We start from the raw sequence: 12,555 nt of genomic DNA, 5'->3' as shown, positions 1-12,555 counted from the left end.
TCTAGAGCCACAATCTGGCAGTTTTTTGCTTATGTGATCAAATTTCTTTTTCTCAGGCTCTAAAGGATGGATGTTCAAGGAGGCCCTGCAAAGATTCCTACCTCTTACCTGAACATGCAAGAGATTTCTGCAGCTGCAGTGTCAATCCACTGAGCATTGATAAAATATTCAACAGTTAACTCATTACATTTAGCCGTATGAGAAACAGTTAAAAAAACAACTACTTTGCGGAAAAGACTACAAATTGGTAAAAGAAGCAGCTGTTTTTTTTTTAAACAAAGTGCACGAGAAGGAAGATACTTTGGAAGCTAGACAAAATTCAGATTTGAACATGCTTTGTCAATAAACCCTGTTGAAATGCCTGTAAGCAGAAATTGTTGCCACTGTGCAAAATACTAATCTAATGTATTATTGAAATTAAAATTAAATTATGCAAGGAAGAGCACCGAAGAAAAAAGTCTAAATGTTTAGGATTCAAAAAGCAAGACCTGTTCCCCAAAAATAACTAATGAATCCGCTCCTCCAGTTTGTAACAGCATCCATCAACATAAATTCTTTTAACACATATGCAACTGATATTTTACACAGCGCTTTAGTAATCAAGTGAAGGATTTTTGTCTGTCAAGAACAGACTGCAAGAGCCAATATTGAAGACTATTATTTATTTTTTAAGGTATGGTTTGTAAACAATCCTTAACAACTGCATGTCAAAAGATAGTTTTCACGGTAGTTAAATTAGTCCCCTTTACTAACAGCACTAACAAACGTCTGGCTGATGTTAGCAGTAACAAATCAAAACAATTTTGCAATAACTGTGATCTAATATGCTTCCCAAAGAATGGCATGCTTTAACCTACATTTTCACAAATTCGAATGTTATTTTAAGTTGTTAATGGTACATTAGTAATGTGGCTGAATGCCAGAGGTCTAGGAACTCTCTATCAATGCACAAAACATCACAGGGGAGGCAACGTTTCATAGATCAATTTATGTGAGGCACAGTACATAGCACAGGAAGAAATCACTTGTGGCAGATTAAAGGACAAAACATGTGAAATATACAAAATGCAGGGGGATATGCGGCAGTTGGGAAAGGCACAACTCATATGACATATTGTTTATCGCAGAAAGGCGGGATATTTTTCTTGGAGGAGGCCAAGGAAAAAGAGGCACAAAAACGTTTGCAGTGTCCACTGTCACCAAATACGCTTACATTTAGAAACTACCTTTAGTTGGCTTGAGCACATCAATGGTAATGCAAAAATGAAAACTTTACATATGAAATAAATATTATATCTGATTAACTCAGGGAAAAAATTCGATTTTACATAAGCACAACTTATTTACGACTCATGAAGCTAGAGAAGTCTTTAGTGTGTATCAAGAAAGCCCAAAATGTCAAAGTTAATCATGAGTAATTTATACAAATATTGCACAACTTTCAGTGAAGAAAGTATCAATAGGGTGGGCGTTCCATGGGGTGTAACCTCAAAGAAATGGAAAGTCAGTTAAATGGACAATCAATTCTAATTTTGTTACTGGTCATGAATCAGTACAGCTTAAAACCATTTACATAGGTTTAAAATGCCGTTGTGGCAGTGTTGATGACACATATGGAGTACATATGGCGTGAAAACTAATGTGACGGGTACAACCAATTAGAAACTGGGATGGCAAGCATCGAAACATTGTATTAGAGGAACTTATAAAGAGCAAGAATTTTTTCTTGACCCTATTTAATTTATGTATTTAGAGGCTGTCTCCAGCTTTCTGGCAGCTAGAGGAGACTGTGTGGTTTCCATACAGGGGAATGTCGATTGATACTTGTGATCCAAATGGGGCGGCATGGAATAAATTCTGACATTTGGCAAGATCCTTTGGACTGGCTCCCACATGTTTAGGAATAAATCATAGCGTGCCCTATTTAGAAAGACCTTCCCATCCAATTTCTACGACACCAAAAGCCACAGTAGAAATCTTATTTATATCCTTTACTGTACATACTATTGTTTATCGCTGTTCTCTTCGTGTACTGCCATGTAAAAGCACTCAGCAGCTTTCCAGTTCATCTCGCTCAATGTAAAAACAATACACACGCGGGCAGCAATTTTTTTGTGAAATCTTGAATGCTGTAAGAAAGAACCCCTATTCTCATTTGCCCTACCATGAGGCAATGCTTTCACTTAGATCATATTTTTGTTGTATTGCTAAGAAATTTTATGAAATATGCAGCTTTGTAAAAATTTTAAGCAACACAGATTTCTTCCAGGTGAGGTCACGGCACAGAACATATTGGGCCATATTCGAGTATTTACAGTTGCATATTTTTGATGGGCGACTTGGCCTTCAGAAAAGTGTGGCTATTATTTCTTGTGGCCGCAGTTCCCGATTTAAAAGGCTGCAAACGCAGGTGCAGCGCACACCCTCTGATCAACAGCCTATGTATCCTAGAGCACCAAGCAAGTACCTTACTCTTACTTATTCATACACTGCCTTGAGCCTTGTAGATGGAGGGATGGAATCTGCAGCTCCTTGGAGACTGCCGCTCCAAACCTGGGAGCAACATTAAATATGTACTGATCCTAAGTGGCTGATTCCACTCAATGTATCCAACTACCTTTCGATATTTTCGTGGTGAAAATAGAATTCTGTGTTCCTCTGCTCACAAATTACATGAGCACTGGAGTTTATGGGGCCTTAAATACTGAATGGTGAAATTTTTCACCCTGGCTTTATTGAGTCATCTCAGTGGGTTAAGACTACTATGTGAGAAGGGGATGCGTGCCAGTGGTGTATTTCTGTGCACCCCTCTGTGACTGAGGAAAAGTAGCACTGACATCTGCGCCTGTTACACCATTTACAGTGCTTGTAGATACTGCACTCAGTAAAGCTTTGTAAGCGCTTTTGTGCACGCGCGCGCACACACACAGCATTGCGCACTTTACTCTGAATTAGCACATATCTTTCCTGATTCTGCCCCACTGTGTTTCTAGAAACGACAACCGAACACATTTCCAGTTTGGTTTTTGCTTTTTTTTATCTAATTGACATTACCATGAAAAACGTAAATTAATAAAATCGTATCCAACACACGAAATACAGCTAAAGGCATCATGACATTCGAAATTCACCACAAAATGAAAATTCAACACAAGGCCTTAAACAAAAGTTTGACAAAATGGTAACCGCCTCCTGCTCAGGAGATCTGTTGTGCTGCATAACAGCATTTTTTTTTATTTGACTTTTAACCGCATCATCATCAAGGGTGGCTACGGGCTAATGTACGTATATTTTGAGCAACAGACGACATGGGAACAGACGTAATGAATCAAAACTATGTCAACCACTGATCCTTGAGAAGGAATGCAGCAAAATGCCCATTTAAAAAAAAGTCCAGTTTGATATTGCTACATGATCCCATTTTTGTAATTCCTTTTATACTAGTCTCATCTGATCAATTGGTCTGTCTAACTAGTGCTTAGGAGTACAGTGGTGAGCTGGTTTGCCTCTTTCCGTACCAATTGGTTGGGAGCTATGAAGGCAGACATGCCAGAATTTGGCATCTGTTCATCAGCTTGATATCTGTGCCATTTCCCTCTAGTGGAAAAGATAGCCTGCAATGGTGCACTTTACTTTATGGCTACAGAGACATTTTGGCTGCCTTATTCTTAGGCGTTCAAACACAATGGGAGCTCAGTTTGGATCAATTCAGCCACTAAGACAAATTCTAGTTTCAGAAACTTCTCTTCAAAACCCCACTATCTTCAGAACTCCCACAAGCAAATCACTGCTGCTGAATATCAAAGCATACATACACAAAAAGGCAATACTGATTTGCAACCATCAATCCACAAATCCAGGCTGGTCAATTCCACACATTTCAATTTCTATTACAGCAACATTCTACACAAGGTTCATTTTATTCGACCCACGTCCATCTTTACATATAGCAAATATATTGGAGCCCCTAAGAGTAGCGCAGGAACGACATTCATTGAGCACTCAAACCAGGTGTGGCTCAACTGATACAACACAATCTTTATAAGATCAAGTTAAGGCACATATTGTGATTCTTCAAATTCTCTTGATACCCTGATTTTTTGACTGATCTCTACCCTCAAATAATTTTCTGTCAAGGTCTCCAGATCTATACCCTCTCATCTCAAAGATAATCACTTCATGGGACGCCTACCCTGTTGACCGTTTCGTGAACGACCATTAATGTACGCTGAAAAGTGATTGGGGCATACTCGAGTTCGCTGTTACAGTCGGCATAAAATCCTGGATGAAACATGTTCTTGTCTGTTTTGCCACTTAACCTCCCACTTGCAATTTGAGGCCATTTCTCAGTCTGTGTACAAAATAGAGCTAAAAGGTAACTGAAGTTAGATGTGATTTTAACAGTTTAGCAAAATTTAGGACCCTTATTGAATGTCAGCAAAATAACCCCCGAAGTGTTCAATAGAGAAAAATATTTTAAAACTAAGAATAAATAGTTTGTATTTAAACACAGCAAAAAAGCAGGAAGATCTCCAACAAAGCAATAGGATTCTCTTAACTACTCTTTCACTTGTCAAAACAAGTTCCATGTACTGTTCTTTGCCAATGATCAGCACTATTCACTGCCAGCCTTTATGTGGCTAAGCGCCGAGCATGGATGCCACGCACAGTTTGATGGGGGCTTCCCAAAGGTCCTGGTTACTGGTGCCGTAGAACAAGAACATCACCAGTGATCGTGTGCACCCGTATCCTCTTTTCTTTCAAGTGTATTTTCAAGGTTTACCTGGGAATGAAGGCAGATGAAGCAAGCCACACCGTATACCTAGTTAGTTAGGAATTTCTTGGGTAAAACGTTGTAGGCATGGCATGACTTAATGTGCATGCATTTAATATTCCCTTGTAATCTTTTTGTTCATTTTTTCTGATAATCAATTTTATTATCATTTTGAAAAACCAAACAAGTGACAGCACATACATTACAGAGTGATGCAAAGTCTGCCTTCAATAGGCAGTAGAAACCACAGCCATGGTAGGAATAATCAGGCAAGCCACTCAAGCTGGAAAGCAGTACAGGATTACATGGTAAAGCCAATATGGCTTTTTGTTAATTTTAGCATTCAGGATAGTATTTGAAGCTGAAACACATCTAGATCTTATCATCCATGCTCAGGTAAGGAAAATGAAGCCCAAAGCAATGCAAGTTTTGCCACGTCTCCCGGAGTGTACAGTTATTGAGTCTTGAATGGAGGAAATTAATTAAAATCTCAGCTTCACCATACCGTCTGCATCTAAAATAAGATGGCCAACTGAAGCGTTTCAATATGAGGTGATGGGCTTCACCGGAAACTGGTCGGCCATCAGACAGATCGTAACCCATACAAATGTGTTGCCTACCAACCTTGGCCAGAGACCTAGCACAGGATCATTTAGTTATCTTGCCAGTCTGCTCTCACAGTTTATCTATTTTGAGCAGGTACACACTGCGGTACCATCCAAGAAACCTACATTTTAAGTGTTGATTAAACCCATAACACATTGGAGCTGCTGTTCCTTTAGCACATGTACATGCTATCTCCTCACTGGATTTTTGCAAACCTTGCAGTCTCACAGCCAACTTTTCAAGGATTGGACAAGGCAATATTACACACAGACAACTTTAAATAGTTTATAGGAAATAGGTAGGCCAACTGGAATTATGCTACAATGAAGGGCTAGATTCTGCAGCAGGATCGACTAAATTATGAGATAAGAAACGGTAAATTATGTGGCACAATACAGCATATTCTGTGGCAATATTATTTCGCTATCGTCAATGTAACCAACATTAGATACTCTCAGGCCAAACGCTTCCTCTCCTTAGAACCAGTTTAATACAGTAATAAGAAACTGAAAGGTGTCCAGGTAGTTTGTAAGGCACTGCCCCTGCACTGCACCATATGTGGAGCTTTTTGTAACTAACTTTTGATCCAAAATAGCTAGGAAATAAATAGGTTGAAAACTGCTAATTATGAAACAGGTGGTGGCTTATGTGGCAAGTGACAAATTCATAACTGTGCAGAAAACTCTGCGCATCACATCCTATAATTCTTGTGGCTCTTGGTATAGGTCATTTGAAAATGCTGTGTTGCACATCTCTGTGGATGTACTAGTTGGCCGGCGGACCTAGAGTTTCAATCTTGTCAGTGAGCTTTGAATAGCAGTTTTTTTTTTTACATAGCAGCACCAATATTCAAATATAGTGCTGCCATCTTTGGTCGAGAATCTCGCAAGTGGTGGCCCGAACTGAGCACCCAAGTAGGTTGAGAAATATTCCTGTGCTAGGAGAGGTATGTGTTAGGGGGGCAGATTTGCCCAAACTATTTTTTATTAGACAGTGAATTATAAATGATGCGATTGCTTTTCACATAAAAAAGGGCAGGTTTTATAGGACACACTGGAATAATATTTGCATGACAACAGCGAATCTTTACATCATCTATTCCACAACTAAGGGGCACAGTATCTTTAGTTTTCCAATCCTATTAAACAACGGTTTAAGATTAGCCACTCATTTTTTATTCACTATCTTTTCTTAAAAATTCTGAACCCTGTGCCATGGATCCCTTCATGTTCAAGAAACACTCCAGAATGCCCTGCCGCCACATCTCAAGACCGAAAGAGAACTCCAAGTTACAGCATGGCCTAAACACTGGCCTCTTCCTTCCCTACACAGCAACGGCCTTATGCATAACTAAACATTTGTCCCTGCATTCACCAAACAATTGTTTGCAAATGTTATCAGCCAAATGCCTGAGGTCTGTTTTAACCCCTACCCAGAAGATGGAACAGACCCTCTAGAAGTCCTCCAGTTCCTATCTAAAACATAGTGAGTGTACATATGTACTGGTTAAGAAGCGCCTTTATCTCAAAAAAACGCTCAATGAGATAGTCCACCAACGCCTGGTATACATTTTTTTTTAACTCTTTCACTGCATTTTGTAGAACCATCCTCTCACCCGTAACACAACCTTTCGCATTCAGAATCCTAACTTTACGACAGTGGAAATCCACCGTAAGGACTGATTTTTCATCTGTGAGCGGAGTTTGCAATTCAATTCTTAACTCAATCAATCAAGAAAGCTTCATTCGAATGTTTGAGCAAAAACAATCATAAAAGCACAATAAAAAGAAAAAAAAAGTCTTTACACTTGTTCATTAAAAACATTGTGTGAATAAAATAGTATTAAACTTAAGGAGCTTTTGATAAGAATTAATCAAATATTCAACAATTGTTTCCTATAAAAGAGAGGTTTTTTTCAAGAAAATAGTGACACTAGAAATTCTTTACTCATTGTCAAGTAATTGCAAGGCCAATCAGGCAGGTCGGTATTGACGCGATCCAAACTGTTTAAAAATAGGTTTTAAAAATGTGGTCCGTAATACAGAATAATATTTACAGAAAAGAATAACATGAATCGTGGTCTGTAATGAAATGTTTCGCCTGTCCTGCAAAGTGAGCAAGCCTGCAGGACAGGCGAAACGCGTCCAATGGTAGCCGGCGAATAAACCATTTGTTGCCTCCGTACACGGCGGCGTCATCCTTGCTGCATCAAGGTTAACGGAGATGTATATATATATTTTTTTTTCAGCGTAAAAGAGTTGCAACATATATACTGCAACGCTTGTTCCATCTATTTGTTGTTTATGCCAACTCTATCACAAGGAAAAATATGCAAATCTAAAAATATTCCTTTGCGCATGCTCCACAGGTGGACTAAAGCAAGGGCCACCACCATCGCCATTTTACATAAAGTTTTCCATTATTTCAAAAACTGCCAGCAAGATGGTTCAGTGAGTTAAATACTCACACTGGCATCTGTAGTAAGCTACAGGTTACAACTTTGAATTCCAGCAAGGCCCACTCAGCCTTCAATTCTTTTGAGGTCAATTAACTGAGTACCACTGAAATCAGGTAAAACAAACGTCTTTTTTTACAACTATTAGAAATAGCAGTAGTAATGTACAAAGTGATGCATAAAAAATATTGGTACTAGGAAATTGATTAAATCCAATTTATTAACATTATTCATCAAACAAAGTAGCACCACTGATGTGCAACAAATTAAGGTGTTGCACGTACAAAAAAAGTTGCAAACTTATTTGCACTAGTTTATTGGTTTCACTTTCTTATTTACAGCGAAAAATAGCACTCTACTACTTTGTTTCAACAAAACTTATTCTTGGAATTTATTAAAACTTACAAAACGTGCTATTAGCAAAACATGCATCGTCAATTTAGTTTCACAATCCGTTGTCATCATTTTTGGACTGGTGCAAAAATCTTGTCAAATTAGAATGGATCAGGTAATCGCCATACTGATAAGCAGCACTGTTCAAGTAGCTCAGGGGATTGAGCACCTGCTGCAGAGAGCTTAATGCACTCCAACTTTCTGGTGGTAAAATAAGAACAACAAGTACTTTAAATGGGCAGGTACTGTCTTGTACTGAGTACCTACGCTTTTTAATTTGAAAGGGAGAGTTCCTGCACTTCTCAGCACTGTTGCAATTAGTGCTTTACATGTAAATATAGAAGTGCATGTACTCACTATTTAGAATGCCTGTTTGGTCCTGAGAAGTGCAGGTACTCACTATTTAGAATGTCTGTTTGGTCCTGAGAAGTGCAGGTACTCACTATTTAGAATGCCCGTTTGGTCCTGAGAAGTGCAGGTACTCACTATATAGAGTGTCTGTTTGGTCCTGAGAAGTGCAGGTACTCTCCCTTTCAAATTAATGAAGTTCAGGTACTCAGTACCCACCCATTTAAAGCACTGGGTATATTTAATGGGTCAGTACCCGCGCGACTCAGAAGCAAACAAGTGCTCTAAATAGTGAGTACCTGCACTTCTCTATTTCCATTGAAAGCACTCGGGATAACTGATTTCGGTGATGTCATGGAAGGATGGGGCTATAATTCAGCTAGCAGGGTACGCTAAAAATTGGGAGTGCCAAGAAACGACGCAATTAAGAGTAACATACAAAAAATGTATATGTGCGCTTTTTTGTTGAATATTTGTAGAAGCTGAGAAGAGCAGTGGGCGACTGTGTAGCCTAAATCAGAGATTAGTGACGTAACTTGGCCATCTACCCTTTTGTGTGGTAGCTGGGCAAAAGGCCGTCCGACACTAAAACCCCACAGGCAGCGGCAGTGAATATGAAAGCGCCGAAACGGAAATGTGGACGACATTCCCGATGAGGAGGTTTTTTTACTTCAGAAAAACGACCAACCTATTGATATTAACATATTTAGGGGCTTAAGGGGAGGCGAAGGAATCGTCCCGTCGCTTGCTCTGTTGCTAGGCAAATTACGTCTATGACGGTGTGACGCCGCTCACTCGTCGATGTTCACTAGATTTGCCTCGAGTTGCATCCTAGTGACAGGGAACAGGTTTACATTTTTCGCTGGCTAGACTCAGGAGGCAAGAGTGAGCGCGCTTTCCCAAAGTTGCGCACTCAGGGCTTTCCCACTGCCCATACTAAGGATCGTAACTTTGGAAATCAACCTCTCACCCGGAAGCAGACAGCCAAAGTGCCCAAAACTCGTTTCACCTCATTCATTAAAATAAGAAAATATGAAATAATAACTTAGCAACACTGCAGTAGAGGTGGGCGAGTCATCCCCAGGAAGAGCCGAGCCTTCAGCCGTGCCGCTATATAAAGCATATAACAAGCTTCGCGTAAACACTGCTTTAAATGGGCCGGTACTGAGTACCTGCACTTTTTTATTTTGAGAGGGAGAGTACCTGCACTTCTCAAGAGAGACGTCATACGTTTATTTGCCGAGTACCGGCACTTCTCAGAAACCAGCCGGCTCTCGGATAGAGAGTACCTGCATTCCAAAAGTGTATTTTGTGGAAGCTTTAACATTAAAAGCGCAAATCAAAGCATTGCACTGAGAAGTACTTAAAAGCGATAGTTTTGTACAACTGGTTGTCTGAACTCACATATTTAAAAGTGTTTTTCATACTCGATAATTAATTTTTTTGAGGAAACAAAGTAGTTTGACTTACGTTCCATCATACAATTTAAGCAGGAAAGCCGCGATTTATTCAGGTTTTCTGGTTTCATTTTGTACAAACGAGCCAGTAAATGGCTTTCTTTTTACCTCTTAGTTCATTTTCTGCAGTTTTTAAATACAGCGGAAACTCGGCCCCGAGTGTGACCGTTCTACAGGAGCACCAGTTTCATTACACAAGGACAAATACATTGTTTTTAGGTACGTGGAAATTTAGTGATGTGCCCCGAATCACAGGATTGAGCCGACGCTGAGACTCGAACCTGGTTCCACAGTCGGTAGCTCTGACAGTAATTCCACTTCTTGGGTGAAGGCAGGGGGTGAGTGACAGGCAGACAGAAGCCACTTGAAAAGCTTGGCTCGAAATGGGCTCGAGGTTCAAACAGGACCTCGAATTGAGCCCAAACCAGGCTCCAGCGGCTCGCCCACCTGTAAACCGCAGTCACTGATAAGGCGATGGGAAGTTCTTTACCTATCGCCTGCACCAGTGAAAGGGGCATCATACAGATGTTGTAAGTATGTCACCCAAAATCTGCCGTCCAGTGGCTCAGCCAGATGTCCTTTGAGGAGCCGCACTAGCGCTTAGAGGCACACTGTCCTATTATGGGGAAACTGGCCGCTAGCGCTAGATTAGCAGCAGTTTATCTCCCCTTGCAGCCAAGCGGCTCACAGACCCTGCCTGCGCTCCCACAAGGTCTCACCATGAGTCCTAGACGTTGCTCTCCGCCTCGCCGTGACTGCCCCCGGGACCTCGAAGAGCGCCCTCTCGCCTCTGGGGCAGCCCGCCTGGAAAGGCAGAGGGATGGCAGCTAAGGGAGAAAGGTACCTGGCACGGACAGCCCTCCATGGGCGGGCGTCAGGGAGGGACAGAGTGCGACCGCCCCGTCACCGCCTCCCTCAAAAGAAGTAGGCGAGGGGAGCGGCCGAAGGCCAGAACAGGCACCCTTTCCGCCCGCCCATCTTTTTGTTATCTTATCTTACCTCTGTAGTGTACTCCCATTAATCACCCGCCGTTTTCGGAAGTGCGTGGCGGGGAAGGCAAGGAGGGAGACTGCCTGACGCAGCATGACATAGGCCCGCGCAAAGGCACTCAGAGCCTGAGGGAGGGTACCGGCACTTTCAGCAGAGGTGCACTACTTTTAATTGGAGAGTACCGGCACTTCTCAGGAGCAAGATGATGCTCTGGTATAAGGTACCTTCTCTTTCATATTTTAATCTCAAGGGCTGGTAAGGAGGCACTTTAACCGAGAAGCTAATGGGCAGGCAGGTAATTTGGGATTTTTTTGCCCAACATTTTGATCCATTTAACTATTTCATCTTAATTCAGCATATTCTTTGCTAGTATTATTTAGCTGTTTTGTCATTTTAACAAACACTGTCTGGGAAAAGATGACGCCTTGTTAGTACCAGTGAAATACCTGAATAGAGGAAGTCAACAATTCGAACGTGACTAGTTAATATCAGGTAAAAGAGTTCAAGGGGTCTGCCACTGGGCTGGCACCACCTTTGTGTACAATAAAAATACAGCTGGCTTTGGGTCAGCCCATTGCTCATCAGTGATTGGCTTTCTTGTCTATTACGTTTGCTTATTTTCAGTGGTATTTCTTTCTCTCCCTAGAGCAAAACTTCTACCTCAGCCTTTTTATTTAATGGGTGAAATGTATCCTTCCAGGAAAAGGTGCATGCTCAGCAGAGGCGTTTTAAGGCAGGGGCACAGTGGGCAATTGCCCAGGGCTCCCAACTTCCAAGGGCCCACCCCCGGGAAAGTGAATTCTCTCTCTGTTTGATCTCTTTCTATTCTATTTCTCTATCTAAATCGCTCTCCCTCTCTACCTACTGATTGTCTTTCTACCACGTCCTTTGAAGGATTTTTGGGGTCCTAGGCAAAACGTATTTTAACTTCTTGTGTGACACTGTTAACGTTTAACATATAATTTAATATTATTTGGCATCATGCAGGCTTAAATTATCAGGAAATGGGTAATGATATTCAAATTTAATCTACACGGGCCCCCAAAATATGTCTTGCCAGGTGACCCCCAAATTCCTTAAGATGACACCAACTCTCAGCCTGCAAAATGGGGCAGTTGGGAGTATAACACAACTAAGGGCCCAGAATCAGGGCATGTGGGGGATCAGCTCCTTGGGACCCGCAGCAGCAACCCTGGGTCGGAACAGCAAGGATACTGGGAGCAGCCAGAAGAACCCCACCCCCATTGGCAGGGAGGGACTGTGGACCGAAACCGGCCCTGGCAAACTGCTCGGGGGTGCTGAGGGGGTGTGGCTGAGCTGTTTGCAATGGCCGGTTTCAGCCGATTTTGTTACCGAGGTCTGATATTGCTGGCCCTCGGTAACAAAAATGCCCCCCCAAGGGCCCAAAATCGACCCCCACCTTAGCAGCCCACGGGGGAAACGCCGTTGTCCGCTACGGCTTGTCCGACCCTGCTCATTGGGCCCTATTTGTTAAGGTGTCCGAACCCCAGCCAGAGAGTTACGAGTTCATG

The 12,555-nt window shown here is 41.6% G+C and overlaps 1 long non-coding RNA gene across 1 annotated transcript in view; it reads right to left on the bottom strand.

Moving 5' to 3' along the window:
* LOC146866185 (uncharacterized) overlaps window positions 1–10,923 on the bottom strand; it is a 46,682-nt gene extending 35,759 nt beyond the window's left edge. The window contains exon 1 of the long non-coding RNA XR_014970631.1: window positions 10,753–10,923. This is a non-coding gene — a long non-coding RNA (uncharacterized LOC146866185). The remainder of the gene's footprint in view (window positions 1–10,752) is intronic.
* Between the last annotated feature and the right edge of the window lie 1,632 nt (window positions 10,924–12,555).

This window comes from Triturus cristatus, chromosome 2_1 (assembly GCF_964204655.1).
Source record: "Triturus cristatus chromosome 2_1, aTriCri1.1, whole genome shotgun sequence".
NCBI classification, from domain to species: domain Eukaryota; kingdom Metazoa; phylum Chordata; class Amphibia; order Caudata; family Salamandridae; genus Triturus; species Triturus cristatus.
This window is presented reverse-complemented; position numbering and strand designations above follow the sequence as displayed.